This window comes from Bubalus kerabau, chromosome 16 (assembly GCF_029407905.1).
Source record: "Bubalus kerabau isolate K-KA32 ecotype Philippines breed swamp buffalo chromosome 16, PCC_UOA_SB_1v2, whole genome shotgun sequence".
NCBI lineage: Eukaryota > Metazoa > Chordata > Mammalia > Artiodactyla > Bovidae > Bubalus > Bubalus kerabau.
In genome coordinates, this window is record NC_073639.1 from 61,067,956 (window position 1) to 61,083,209 (window position 15,254).

The 15,254-nt window shown below is 38.5% G+C and overlaps 1 protein-coding gene across 20 annotated transcripts in view; it reads left to right on the top strand.

The window, feature by feature from the left end:
* The window catches only part of TAOK3 (TAO kinase 3), a 191,671-nt gene that overhangs the window by 66,174 nt on the left and 110,243 nt on the right, over window positions 1-15,254 (top strand). The window lies entirely within an intron of this gene.

Consider the following 15,254-nt stretch of genomic DNA (forward strand, 5'->3'; position numbering starts at 1 on the left):
TCACTTAGACTTGAAAACATCTTTAATTTCTTTTCCATTTCCTTGTCTTACCTTACATCAGCTGATATAGTATTTTTCCCAAGGGATATACACATACATGCCTAATCCTTACACAAGTCTAACACAGGTAGAAAAGTCTATCTGATATGTGTTTTTGTTACTTCCCTATAGTTACTTACTTATTGTCCCCCATCATTTTAGAAACATACTGTGAAAAATGAATGAGAGCTGTTGGAGATTTTATACTTATTTGAACTGTATCTATCTAGAATTGTACACACTGGATAAATAACAAATACTGCTAACTTACTAATTCTTCGTGCAGATGGGGAAAATTTCGTTTTTTTCTAGGTATTTATTCACTAGATACTTACTGACTAGGTCATTTCACTTATTCACTAGGTGCTTATTTCACTAGGTACTCACACACACACAGGTTACTTATTCAGAAGCCTCTAGCAGACATCCTCTCAGGTTCTGTTGGGCCAAACTGGAGCACATGCTTACCCCTAGATCAATCACTGGTGATGACAATTAAAATATTACCACAACTAGCTTATACCTATTTTGGCTTATCCTGTATCACCACAGGGCAGAAAATTGTTCTGTCAGCATAATAATGAGAAGTGGTTGTTAGACAGGTAACCAACAGGCAGAGTCTGCCTTAGCATTATTTCTGCATTTTGGATTTATCCAGTACAAAGCACTGACATCTTAGCAAGCCAGCTTTCTGAAAGTAAATATTGTGATTATTGTCTTTAAACATGGACTACAACATACAGAATATTTAGTATAAAAGATACTTTGGGGATTTAGAAAGACACCCCGTTCGTTTAAGAACATACTATTTATAGGAGAGGCTTCCCCAGGTACTCAACAGTAAAGAATCTGCCCACAATGCAGGAGACCAGGAGATGCAGATTCTATCCCTAGGTAGAGAAGGTCCCCTGGAGGAGGAAATGGCAACCCACTCCAGTATTCTTGCCTGGGAAATTCCATGGACAGAGGAGCCTGGCGGGCTACAGTCTGTGGGATCACAAAGAATAGGACATGACTGAGCCTGCATTTATAGGAGTATCAGTTTACATACAAAATAAGAACTGCCATTTATGGACTGTGCAGTCCATGGAATTCTCCAGGCCAGAATGCTGGAGTGGGTAGCCTTTCCCTTCACCAGGGGATCTTCCCAGCCTAGGGATTGAACCCAGGTCTCCCACATTGCAGGCAGATTCTTTACCAGCTGAGCCACCAGGGAAGCCCAAGAATACTGGAGTGGGTAGCCTATCCCTTCTTAAGCAGATCTTTCCCACCCAGGAACGAACCAGAGTCTCCTGTGTTGCAGGCGGATTCTTTACCAACTGAGCTATCAGGGAAGTTCCACTAGCAATATTGCTGATGAATTTATTAAGTGAGTCTTGATGTGTGACAGTTAGCCTTCTCCTTGAAAAATCTCATATAATCCTTATAAGAACCTATAAGTTACAGGTATTTTTAGTGTCCATACTTACTCATGAGAAATTGAGGCTTAGAGAAGTTGAGTTACTTCACCATACTGTAAATCAGGCAGAAGCTCGCTTAGGACACAGGTAATCTCGTATCTGAGCTAATATTCTTAGCTAGCATCTAAACTGCCCTCAGTAATAAGCAGTAGAGATGAGATAGCCAAAACCTGCACCATCATTTATTCTGAAACCTAGGGCTTGACCTATTTTTTCCTCTTACTAACCTTTTTGTTCTTCCTCCTGACCCCTCCAGCAGAATGTAGATATGATCCATTTATTGAGGATGGCACAGGTTACTTTAATTTCCTTCCTTGATCTGTGTGTCCAGAAAGTCATGCTATGTTTCATTTTCCCCACTTAAAGATGAGTGAAATTGCCCAAAGAAAGGCAATGCCAAAGAATGCTCAAACTACCGCACAATTGCACTCATCTCACACGCTAGTAAAGTAATGCTTAAAATTCTCCAAGCCAGGCTTCAGCAATACCTGAACCATGAACTTCTAGATGTTCAAGCTGGTTTTAGAAAAGGCAGAGGAACCAGAGATCAAATTGCCAACATCCACTGGATCATTTGAAAAAGCAAGAGAGTTCCAGAAAAACATCTATTTCTCCTTTATTGACTATGCCAAAGCCTTTAACTGTGTGGATCACAGTAAACTGTGGAAAATTCTGAAAGAGATGGGAATACCAGACCACCTGACCTGCCTCTTGAGAAATCTATATGCAGGTCAGGAAGCAACAGTTAGAACTGGACACGGAACAACAGACTGGTTCAAATAGGAAAAGGAGTACGTCAAGGCTGTATATTGTCACCCTGTTTATTTAACTTATATGCAGAGAACATCATGAGAAACGCTAGGCTGGAAGAAGCACAAGCTGGAATCAAGATTGCTGGGAGAAATATCAATAACCTCAAATATGCAGATGACATCACCCTTATGGCAGACAGTGAAGAGGAACTGAAAAGCCTCTTGATGAAAGTGAAAGAGGAGAGTGAAAAAGTTGGTTTAAAGCTCAACATTCAGAAAACGAAGATCATGGCATCTGGTCCCATCACTTCATGGGAAATAGATGGGGAAACAGTGGAAACAGTGTCAGACTTTGTTTTGGGGGGGCTCCAAAATCACTGCAGATGGTGACTGCAGCCATGAAATTAAAAGACGCTTACTCCTTGGAAGGAAAGTTATGACCAACATAGATAGCATATTCAAAAGCAGAGACATTACTTTGCCAACAAAGGTCTGTCTAGTCAAGGCTATGGTTTTTGCAGTGGTCATGTATGGTTGTGAAAGTTGGACTGTGAAGAAAGCTGAGCACCAAAGAATTGATGCTTTTGAACTGTGGTGCTGGAGAAGACTCTTGAGAGTCCCTTGGACTGCAAGGAGATCCAACCAGTCCATTCTGAAGGAGATCAGTCCTGGGTGTTCTTTGGAAGGACTTATGCTAAAGCTGAAACTCCAGTACTTTGGCCACCTCATGCAAAGAGTTGACTCATTGGAAAAGACTCTGATGCTGGGAGGGATTGGGTGCAGGAGGAGAAGGGGACGACAGAGGGTGAGATGGCTGGATGGCATCACTGACTCGATGGGCGTGAGTCTGAGTGAACTCTGGGAGTTGGTGATGGACAGGGAGGCCTGGCATGCTGCGATTCATGGGGTCGCAAAGAGTCGGACTCGACTCAGCGACTGAACTGAACTGAAAGATGAGTGAATGGAGACAGAGGATGACAAAAAACATCTATGAGCAAAATATCTGAAAGCATACCAAAATTCTAAAAGAGACATTTTTTTTCTTTTTCTTTTTTTAATTTTATTTTATTTTTAAACTTTACATAATTGTATTAGTTTTGCCAAATATCAAAATGAATCCGCCACAGGTATACACGTGCTCCCCATCCTGAACCCTCCTCGCTCCTCCCTCCCCATTCCATCCCTCTGGGTCGTCCCAGTGCACCAGCCTCAAGCATCCAGTATCGTGCATCGAACCTGGACTGGCAACTCGTTTCATACATGATATTTTACATGTTTCAATGCCATTCTCCCAAATCTTCCCACCCTCTCCCTCTCCCACAGAGTCCATAAGACTGTTCTATACATCAGTGTCTCTTTTGCTGTCTCATACACAGGGTTATTGTTACCATCTTTCTAAATTCCATATATATGCGTTAGTATACTGTATTGGTGTTTTTCTTTCTGGCTTACTTCACTCTGTATAATAGGCTCCAGTTTCATCCACCTCATTAGAACTGATTCAAATGTATTCTTTTTAATGGCTGAGTAATACTCCATTGTGTATATGTACCACAGCTTTCTTATCCATTCATCTGCTGATGGACATCTAGGTTGCTTCCATGTCCTGGCTATTATAAACAGTGCTGTGATGAACATTGGGGTACACGTGTCTCTTTCCCTTCTGGTTTCCTCAGTGTGTATGCCCAGCAGTGGGATTGCTGGATCATAAGACAGGTCTATTTCCAGTTTTTTAAGGAATCTCCACAGTGTTCTCCATAGTGGCTGTACTAGTTTGCATTCCCACCAACAGTGGAAGAGGGTTCCCTTTTCTCCACACCCTCTCCAGCATTTATTACTTGTAGACTTTTGGATCGCAGCCATTCTGACTGGTGTGAAATGGTACCTCATAGTGGTTTTGATTTGCATTTCTCTGATAATGAGTGATGTTGAGCATCTTTTCATGTGTTTGTGAGCCATCTGTATGTCTTCTTTGGAGAAATGTCTATTTAGTTCTTTGGCTCATTTTTTGATTGGGTCATTTATTTTTCTGGAGTTGAGCTGTAGGAGTTGCTTGTATATTCTCGAGATTAGTTGTTTGTCAGTTGCTTCATTTGCTATTATCTTCTCCCATTCTGAAGGCTGTCTTTTCACCTTGCTAATAGTTTCCTTTGATGTGCAGAAGCTTTTAAGGTTAATTAGGTCCCATTTGTTTATTTTTGCTTTTGTTTCCAATATTCTGGGAGGTGGGTCATAGAGGATCCTGCTGTGATGTATGTCAGAGAGTGTTTTGCCTATGTTCTCCTCTAGGAGTTTTATAGTTTCTGGTCTTACGTTGAGATCTTTAATCCATTTTGAGTTTATTTTTGTGTATGGTGTTAGAAAGTGTTCTAGTTTCATTCTTTTACAAGTGGTTGACCAGATTTCCCAGCACCACTTGTTAAAGAGATTCTCTTTAATCCATTGTATATTCTTGCCTCCTTTGTCAAAGATAAGGTGTCCATAGGTGCATGGATTTATCTCTGGGCTTTCTATTTTGTTCCATTGATCTATATTTCTGTCTTTGTGCCAGTACCATACTGTCTTGATAACTGTGGCTTTGTAGTAGAGCCTGAAGTCAGGTAGGTTGATTCCTCCAGTTCCATTCTTCTTTCTCAAGATCGCTTTGGCTATTTTAGGTTTTTTGTATTTCCATACAAATTGTGAAATTATTTGTTCTAGCTCTGTGAAGAATACTGTTGGTAGCTTGATAGGGATTGCATTGAATCTATAGATTGCTTTGGGTAGTATACTCATTTTCACTATATTGATTCTTCCAATCCATGAACATGGTATATTTCTCCATCTGTTAGTGTCCTCTTTGATTTCTTTCACCAGTGTTTTATAGTTTTCTATATATAGGTCTTTAGTTTCTTTAGGTAGATATATTCTTAAATATTTTATTCTTTTCGTTGCAATGGTGAATGGAATTGTTTCCTTAATTTCTCTTTCTGTTTTCTCATTATTAGTGTATAGGAATGCAAGGGATTTCTGTGTGTTGATTTGATATCCTGCAACTTTACTATAGTCATTGATTAGTTCTAGTAATTTTCTGGTGGAGTCTTTAGGGTTTTCTATGTAGAGGATCATGTCATCTGCAAACAGTGAGAGCTTTACTTCTTCTTTTCTAATTTGGATTCCTTTTATTTATTTTTCTGCTCTGATTGCCGTAGCCAAAACTTCCAAAACTATGTTGAATAGTAATGGTGAAAGTGGGCACCCTTGTCTTGTTCCTGACTTTAGAGGAAATGCTTTCAGTTTTTCACCATTGAGGATAATGTTTGCTGTGGGTTTGTCATATATAGCTTTTATTATGTTGAGGTATGTTCCTTCTATTCCTGCTTTCTGGAGAGTTTTTATCATAAATGGATGTTGAATTTTGTCAAAGGCTTTCTCTGCATCTATTGAGATAATCATATGGTTTTTATTTTTCAATTTGTTAATGTGGTGACATTTTTAATTTTATTTTGTTCATAAGTCATGTGATTCTGTGGAAGTTGAAGAGGGATGATCTGAGAAGAAAAAAATATATATCATAATAGGATCATCTCCAGCCTTTTTTATTTTTAATGCACTCATTCTTATCATGCTTTGAACTCTCACTTATCCTGACCACAACTTCAGATTTTAATACCTGCAAATTTAAATGAAAGAAAAAAAAAAAAAAACTCCTTGCTCAATCACCATTCATGAATTCTTCTAGCTTTGGGGAGGAGTCTAGCTTCAGAGTACAAGGTTGCTTATGGTAAGAAAGGTCTTTAAAATTTCCACACAAACACTGAAGCAAACTTATTATTGAGTTCCCTCTGTGTACCTGTTAGGCACTCAGCTAAGTGTGAGGATTTTTTTATTTTAAGTTTCCATTAGCTATTTTGCTTTGATGTTTTCACTTCTTTGCCACTGTAATCAAGCCTTCTTAAGTGACATTTCCCAGCTACTTGTGGCATCATACTAACATTTATCAAGCACCAAGGAAACCAGGACAGTTGTGAATGAGTACTAATAGAGAAGGCACAAAAAATATGAATCTAACTAAAACATGAATACTGAAGGAGAACTGGATTTGCTCATTTCTGGCTGTATGAGGGAGATTTGAAAAAAAAAAAAGAAAGGAGGGTCTTAAGAAAGGAGAGATGAGCAGAGAATGAGGAAATAATTAGACCATGGACACACATAATTATTGAGGAACAGAAAGAATAGCAGAATTCAGGAAGAAAAGAGCACTTTACAAAATATCCTTAAGTGTACTGAAGCTTTTTCGGTGTGTGTGTATTTAACATGGCGAGATGATTTAGAAAACTTGCTCTGAGTTCATCTTTATTCAGGAGCTAAAGCTACTGAGTTTTAGTTTTATGAGCTTTCTTCACTCTGCTTAATGTTCACCTCTTTGGTACTCAACCCCTTCCCTCCACACACAACACACAGTTGCTCAGAATTATCTCTCTTGTTGCTTGATATTCAGCTCACATTTATTTTCTCAGACTTTTGGAAGTTACCACTCAGACAGATGCAAATGTGGTATTATGCTTGCCAAAGTACTGAGCAGTAAAGAGACTTCTTTTACACCTTCCATGTTTTGAGTTTTTGGTTTTGCTCTTTCAATCTTTGCTAAATAGTAAATGGGGAGATTGTTGTTGTTGAGATAAACACAAGGGCATTTGCATTACTGAACTGGCTGTTTCTAGTCCTAAAGAGATTCTTTACAGTTTCCTTATCAGCAAAGGAATTGCCTTGATTTCCTTTTGATGATGTTTCCCAGCTGATATTCTAGAACTAGCACAGAAGCAATTCATACCCTCCTGAAATGGCTCTTGCCCAGTAATCCTGCTCGATTTGTACATGTTAGGCTTTAATTACAGGACACGGTTAAGAGGATGGATGGAGAGGAAAGCAAAAAATACCCACTGGCCCTGATGCCAAATCAGCCTGACTCCCTCAACAGAGACTTGCAGGAATGCATTTATATTGTAACTGTTCTTTACCCCTAGTTGTCAGCCACAAAGAATAAAACACTTAATTTAAAAAAAACAAGAAACAATCTTTAGTAATTTAAACTGAACACAAATAGAATTCTGTTAATAATGGTTCACAAAATTGTGGGAAACCTTAAGTACCATAGACCCATTAAAAGCATCTCAGAACACATTTGTGTCTTTTTTGATTTGTCATTATGAACTATTATCTTTTTCTAAAAAATGGGTGCTGTGTACTGATCTGAAGATAGCTATAAAGGGTTATATGAGTCTGTTAAGTGTTAAGTGTGTTAAATTAAAAGAAGTTTACCTATGAAAGAAGGAAAAACAGTGCTGAAACAAGTGAATATTCTTCCAAGATTTGTGAAGATCATTGCTGCTTAACTTGGGTCCACTTGCCCATCGTGCAGCAAAATCAATCTTTTCACAACTGGTTTTGGTGAAGAAAAGTACAGTGTTTATTGCAGGATGTCAAGCAAGAAGGATGAGCAGCTCACACTCAAAAAGACCTAACTCCCTGCTGGATTTCTGGGAAGGGTTTTTTAAGGCAGCCTTAGAGGTTAGGGTTGCAGGGTGCCTGAGCAACTCCTGGACATTCTTCTGTTTTGTTGGTGGTGAAATAACAGGGTCATGTTTCAGGAATCTGAGTCATTAACCTTCTGGTTCAAACTGGTCTGGGGCCTATATGCCTGTGGTCAGACAGTAGTCACTGTCCTCCACTAGAGCAATTCAAAGGTATGCAGGAGACTGTTATCTGTGTCCCTTCAGGAGGAACTAGAAGTCCTGTGACTCTGCTGTTCTTATCATTAACTGCTTGTGTCTGTTATCTGGAACTCTGGGAAGGTCTCCAAGACTAAAGACTTTTTTTTTCTGTGAACAAGAAACAGGTGACATGGAAGGGCTTTTGTACCTGGAAAGGTCCCAGAGGGTCCTACTCAGTTTCATTTTCATGTTTATATATTTGAAGGATTCTAATTTTTGGTTTAACTTTTTTGATATAGTTATCATTTCAGTTTAATCTTATATAGTCTTTAGCTACTTGATGTTTTTAAAAAATCAAAGATATCACTTGAAAACTTACATATTGGCTAATGATTTCCTGAGAGATGCCAAGAATTTAAAAGGAGGAAAAATATTTTTGACTAGTAAAGTTGTCCAGATATTACTACCAAAATTAGTGTTCTCTTTCTAACTGTAATGCTTCCATGTATGCTGATTTAAATGAAATTATTTGGCTTATTGGGAGGTAGAAAACAATAGTTAAATAGAATAAATGGATTTTTCCTTTTTGTATTTAATTAAGTTTAAGTAGTTAATTCTGGGTAAAGGCATTGCCTTGAAAAAAAAATCTGGTTTATAAATGTGAACTTGAATTTATCAGGGGACAAGGTTGAATTATTAGTAAAAGCTTTATGAAAAGCTCCCATTCCCTTTGCAGCTTTCGGCTGCCTAGCACATTTTTTCCTTTCTAATGAACATCAAAAGACAGTTTTTAATTATAAAAATAGAGCCTTGTTTACAATTTCATTTTGTGCCTTGCAATTCAAAGTTTAGTCCATAAACCAGCAGTACTGCCTGGGAGTTTGTTAGAAATAGAGTCCCTGGCCCCAGACCTACTGTCATTCAGAATCTGCTTTTTAACAGGATACCAGGTAATAGATGCACAGCAGAGTTTGAGAATTACTGGTCCAGAATTACTGGACAGTGACAGCCTTAAGAATAGTTAATTGCTAAACTTCCTTTTATTTTCAGGGACCTCTGTAAGCATCCAGTTAATGTAGCATTAATTGGGTCATTTCAAAGCATATGTCTTCCCCAATAAGTAATTTATGGTTCAGAAGAATTTGTGAGAGCACCTTGGAATTTGAGAGACTTTGTAAGGAAGTGTTGAAATATGGATTGACTCCCTATTTGTGAGAAACGGTGTGTATGTGGGTGTGTTAGTCGCTCAGTCGTGTTCGACTGTGTGTGTGTGTGTGAATCGCTCAGTCATGTTTGATTGTTTATAACCTGACAGGATCCTCTGTCCATGGAATTCTCCAGGCAAGAGTACTGGGCTTCCCTGGTGCCTCGGGCTCTAAACAATCCACCTGCAATGCAGGAGACCTGGATTCGATCCCCAGATTAAGAAGATACCCTGGAGGAGGGCATGGCAACCCTCTCCAGTATTCTTGCCTGGAAAATTCCCATGGAGAATCTCCCGAGAGGAGCCTGGCGGGCTACAGTCCATGGGGTCACAAGGAGTCAGACACAACTGAGTAATTAAGCACACAAGAATCCTGGAGTGGGTAGCCATTCCCTTCTCCAGGGCATCTTCCTGACCCAGGGATTGAACTCTGGTCTCCCTCATTGCAGGCAGATTCTTTATCATCTGAGCCACCAGGGAAGCCCAAGAAGTACAGTAGTTTGGATTAAAATGAAAAGCACCTTATATATAACCTGGCATTACCAACTGTGCTGTTCACATTCCTGAATATTATATTTTTGTTACACTTTAAACAGTGTGCTTTATCTGAGTAGACAGTAGTTATTTTTGAATTCTTAGTAGAATTTTGCAGATAACTTTTTACCATGTGATTGATCCCAGTAAAAGAACATAATTTGGGTATCTCCTTTATTCTTTCAACAAATACATGTCAAATGCCTGTTATATAACAGGGAATAACAGAGGAGAAACAATAAAAATATAAACAAACATACATATAAAATAATTTCAGATAAGTTTAAGTGCTGTGATGTAAAGGAAAGCATAGTGATAGTCAATGAGAAGAAGAAAAAGTACTTTAGATAAGGGTGTTCCGGGAGGGGCTCTCTGAAGTGGTGACATTTGAGCAGAGATCTTCAAGTCCAGAAGGAACCAGCCCAGTCAAGCTGTGAGGTATGAAAAGAAGCCAGTGTGGCTGAGGTGTGGCAAAAAGGAGCAGAGAATGATGTGGAATACAGTCAGGCAATTAAGGAAAGGCAGATCACATAAAATTTAACCTTAAGACATTTGACTAACAGTTGTCATAATATGACCTCTCTTTCTTTAACCAATGACTGGTATCTGAGGTTTTTAAAACTTACTCTTTAAGCCTTTTACCTTCCATTCTAGTTCTTTAGGGCAACTTTTTACCTTGTTCACTTCTGCTGTGACTGTGGCCAATATACATCATTTAAAAAATTCTTAATCACAAGAAAGAAGAAATCTTTCCAGGAGTAGGTAGCAAACTCGGGACTGGAGACATAAGGAAACATGTGAAGCTTTGTAGTGGAAGACATTGGAAATAATAGAAACTGGCATAGGAAATAGTGCCTTTCCTACCCAAGGACAGCCTCTTAAATACATAGTTGTCTGTTTTCTAAAACAGTGAGGTGCTAGCTAAATAGATCAGTGGCTATATTTCATTAGTTTGGTTTGCTTCCCATATCATAGTTGTTTAAAAATCCATATTCATATATAATAACTCAGTTTTCCCTATCTATATTAAATTTACTGTAGGTACTCAATAGCTAGATGCAGTAAGCTAAATGTGGTTTGAAATATTCATTCTTTTTAAACTTTGAGGTGTAAATACTTGGGCATTTTCCAAGGTTTTAGAATGTATATATAGTAATGAAATGTAACATATTTTAACCATGAAGACAGTATAAATGTCACCCATTCTACAGAAAAATAAACTGAGGTACAGAGGTTAAATGGCTGGCCTAAGATGCTGTATCGTCAAAGTAAACATTAAACTGCTGTTTAATTAAAGATAGATGATTACCAGTCTCTTCATTCTATTCCTTTTTTTTTTCTTTTTCAAATGCAAGGAAGTTATAATTCAGAAAAGGTCCATGTATCTTTTACCTAGTTTCACCAGGTTTTAAGTTTTTGCCATGTTTTCTTTTTATCATTTTCTCTTCCTCACTCCCTTGAAGCATCTAAGACACAAACATTCTCACTCACACACACACGTATAAAATCTGGTCTTTTGCTAGTATATCATACCAGGGCATTCTAGGAGATCTGAATCAATTAGAACCTGAAGATTATGTATTAGCTGTTGCCTACTCTAATCATATTATATCCATTCCTCCCATTTTTAATACTAGAACAATGATTCTTAACTCTGGAAGTGCAGTGTATTACTCAAAATGGGTGCAGGTGAGGTCTTTTGAAATTTTAAATCATTTAAAAAGAGGACATGACATTTTATAAATATTTATATATTTGATTGCACCACTCAGGATCCTCGATATTAGTTGAGGCATGCGAGATCTTTAGATGAGGGATGTGAACTGGTAACTGTGGCATAGAATCTTATCCCTCCTATATTGCGCAAAGTGAAAGTCGCTCAGTCATGTCTGACTCTTTGTGACTCCATGGCCTGTCCATGGAATTCTCCAGGCCAGAATACTGAAGCCGGTAGCCTTTTGTTTCTCCAAGGGATCTTCCCAACGCAGGGATCAAACCCAGGTCTCCCACATTGCAGGCTGATTCTTTATCAGCTGAGCCACCAGAGAAGCCCAAGAATACTGGAGTGGGTAGCCTATCCCTTCTCCAGTGGATCTTCCTCACCCAGAAATTGAACCAAGGTCTCCTGCATTGCAGGCGAATTTTTACCAACTGAGCTATCAGGGAAGCCAAAGATGGGCACAGTAAAGGACAGAAACGGTATGGACCTAACAGAAGCAGAAGGTATTAAGAAGAGATGGCAAAAATACACAGGAGGGCTATACAAAAAAGATCATAATGACCCAGATAATCATGATGGTGCGATCACTCACCGAGAGCCAGATATCCTGGAGTCTGAAGTCAAGTGGGCCTTAGGAAGCATCACTACAAACAAAGCTGGTGGAAGTGATGGAATTCCAACTGAGCTATTTCAAGTCCTAAAAGATGATGCTGGTAAAGTGCTGCACTCAATATGCTAGCAAATTTGGAAAACTCAGCAGTGGCCACAGGACTGGAAAAAGTCAGTTTTCATTCCAATCCCAAAGAAAGGCAATGCCAAAGAATGTTCAAACTATCGCACAATTAGACTTATCTCACACGCTAGCTCAAAATTCTCCAACTCAGGCTTCAACAGTACGTGAACCATGAACTTCCAGATGTTTAAGCTGGATTTAGAAAAGGCAGAGGAATCAAAGATCAAATTGCCAACATCCATTGGATCATAGTAAAAAGCAAGAGAGTTCCAGAAAAACATCTACTGCTTTACTGACTACACCAAAGCCTTTGACTCTGTGGATCACAACAAACTGGAAAATTCTCCAAGAGATGGGACTACCAGACCACCTTACCTGCCTCCTGAGAAATCTGTATGCAGCTCAAGAAGCAACAGTTAGAACCAGACATGGAACAACGGACTGGTTCCAAATTGGTAAAGGAGTACATCAAAACTGTATATTGTCACCCTGTTTATTTAACTTATATGCAGAGTATGTCATGCAAAATCCTGGGCTGGATGAAGCACAAGCTGGAATCAAGATTGCCAGGAGAAATATCAATAACCTCAGATACGCAGATGACATCACCCTTATGGCAGAAAGTGAAGAGGAACTAAAGAGCCTTTTGATGAAAGTCAAAGAGGAAAGTGAAAAAGCTGGCTTAAAACTCAGCATTCAAAAAACGAAGATATGGCATCCAGTCCCATCGCTTCATGGCACATAGTTGGGGAAACCATGGAAACAGTGACAGACTTTATTTTCTTGGGCTCCAAAATCACTGTAGGTGGTGACTGCAGCTATGGAATTAAAAGATACTTGCTCCTTGGAAGAAAAGTTATGACCAACCTAGACAGCATATTAAAAAGCAGAGATATTACTTTGCTGACAAAGGTCCATCTAGTCAAAGCTATTGTTTTTCCTGTAGTCATGTATGGATGTGAAAGGTGGACTATAAAGAAAGTTGAGCACCGAAGAATTGATGCTTTTGAACTGTGGTGTTGGAGAAGACTCTTGAGAATCCCTTGGACTGCGAGCCGATCAAACCAATCAATTCTAAAGGAATTCAGTCCTGAATATTCATTGGAAGGACTGATGCTGAGGCTGAAGCTCCAACATTTTGGCCATCTGATACGAAGAACTGACTCACTGGAAAAGACCCTGATGCTGGGAAAGATTGAAGGCAGGAGGAAAGGGGGATGACAGAGGATGAGATGGTTGGATGGCATCACCGACTTGATGGATATGAGTTTGAGCAAGCTGTGGGAGTTGGTGATGGACAGGGAAGACTGGTGTGCTGCAATCCATGGGGTTGCAAATAGATACGACTGAGTGAACTGAACTGAACTGAATTGAGAGTCTTAGCCACAGGATCACCAGGGGTGTCCTAAAATGGCATGGAATTTTTATATTTGTCAAAATTGGGCTAAGATTTTCTTAAAAATTGATAAACTGGACTAAAAATTGAAGGACTGAACAGATTTATTCACATTATTGGCAATTCTTTTATATCCTAGAAAGCGTTTTCTTTCTATATCGTTGAAATAAATTTAAGGAATAATTTATTGAGAAGCCTTGTTTCAGTCAGGGCTTCCTTGGTGGATCATGAGATGGAAAAGCATCTGTCTGCAATTCCGGAGACCTGGGTTGAAACCCTGGGTCGGGAAGATCCCCTGGAGAAGGAAATGGCAACCCACTCCAGTACTCTTGCCTGGAAAAATCACATGGATGGAGTACTGGTAGGCTACAGTCCATGGGGTCACAAAAAGTCAGACAGAACTGAGTGTCTTCACTTTCTTTCTTCCTTCTTTCTTTCTTTCATCCTGTCTTTCATTCTTTCTTTCTTTCTTTACACCTAAGTAGAGCTAAATTTCTTTAGCGGTTCACTAGTTCCCCTCTTCTCTGGTCCATGAGATTAGAAGCAAGATTTATTTAGGAGGAGATTGAATTTACTATAAGTATCATTTGCTTGTGTGGTTTGTCTCTCCTTCTACATTTTAAATACATAAAGGATAAAACTTTTCCTTTGGATATTAAATTCAGTTGCTTTTATACTTTTTCTACCACTCAAAATTAATTTAAAAATTTGAAGCTATCCCAGGTCAGTTGTTAAAAGACTGTTTACTTTTTAAAGGCATTTTAGTACTGCTATTTGTTTGCTTATATATTATCTATAATAGATGTAGGTTCATATATTTTTGAAAACAGCAGTTCCTGTGAGAGAGAATTGCTGAAACAGTGTAAGGCAACTTTCAACGGGATTAAACTGCTCCAACATGTATCCTGTCAGCATATATGGATGCTTGCCCTTCTGCCAGTGGCAAAGCAAAATTAAAAGTGACTAAGAATGCTGAGTTATTCTTTCAACATTAGAAATTAGGCAAGAGTTAAAGTTTTAAATACTTTCTTGTTTATTAAGGCATCTCTGAAAGTCCCAAGACAGGATTACCTCCTGTACAGAAGATTTTGGAATACTTAGGCTTCCCTTGTCTTGAATTGGCACGCTACTATTTGCTGAACAGAAATTCTCAATGATGGCTTTTTTTTTTTTTAAAGCATGAAGTGAAAAGAAAATATTAGACAGAGGGGCTTGATCTCCTGGTTTGGTAAAGAAAGTAAAAAAGATTAAGTGGCTAGTATTCAGGAATATTGTCGGCTAGATGGAATCCTTTATAATTTATCAAGTCATTAATTTCTGAAATCTTTTATATAGCGATTTAACTGAAAACTATACCATAGTGGTTGAGAGAATGAGCTTGAGATTGAACAGTCGAGATTTAAATCCCAGCTCTACATTATACTAGCTCTGTGAAGCTGGGTCTCAGATTTTTATCTGTAAACTGATAACTATAATGGTAAGTCTTTCATAGTATTGTGTTAAAGTTTAAATGAGGTAATATATAATGCCTGGTACATAGTGAACTTTGAATAAATGTCAGTATGGTCATGACAGTGTTGATTACATTTAACTAGGCCCTACTAATGAAAGCAGCTTTTACTTCTTTCTTTCCTTAGTGCCTATAATAATCTAAAATAAATGCTTGTTGATTTTCTCTTTTATATTTGTTCTAAGCTCAGTTCGTTTGTCAAAAGCAATAATG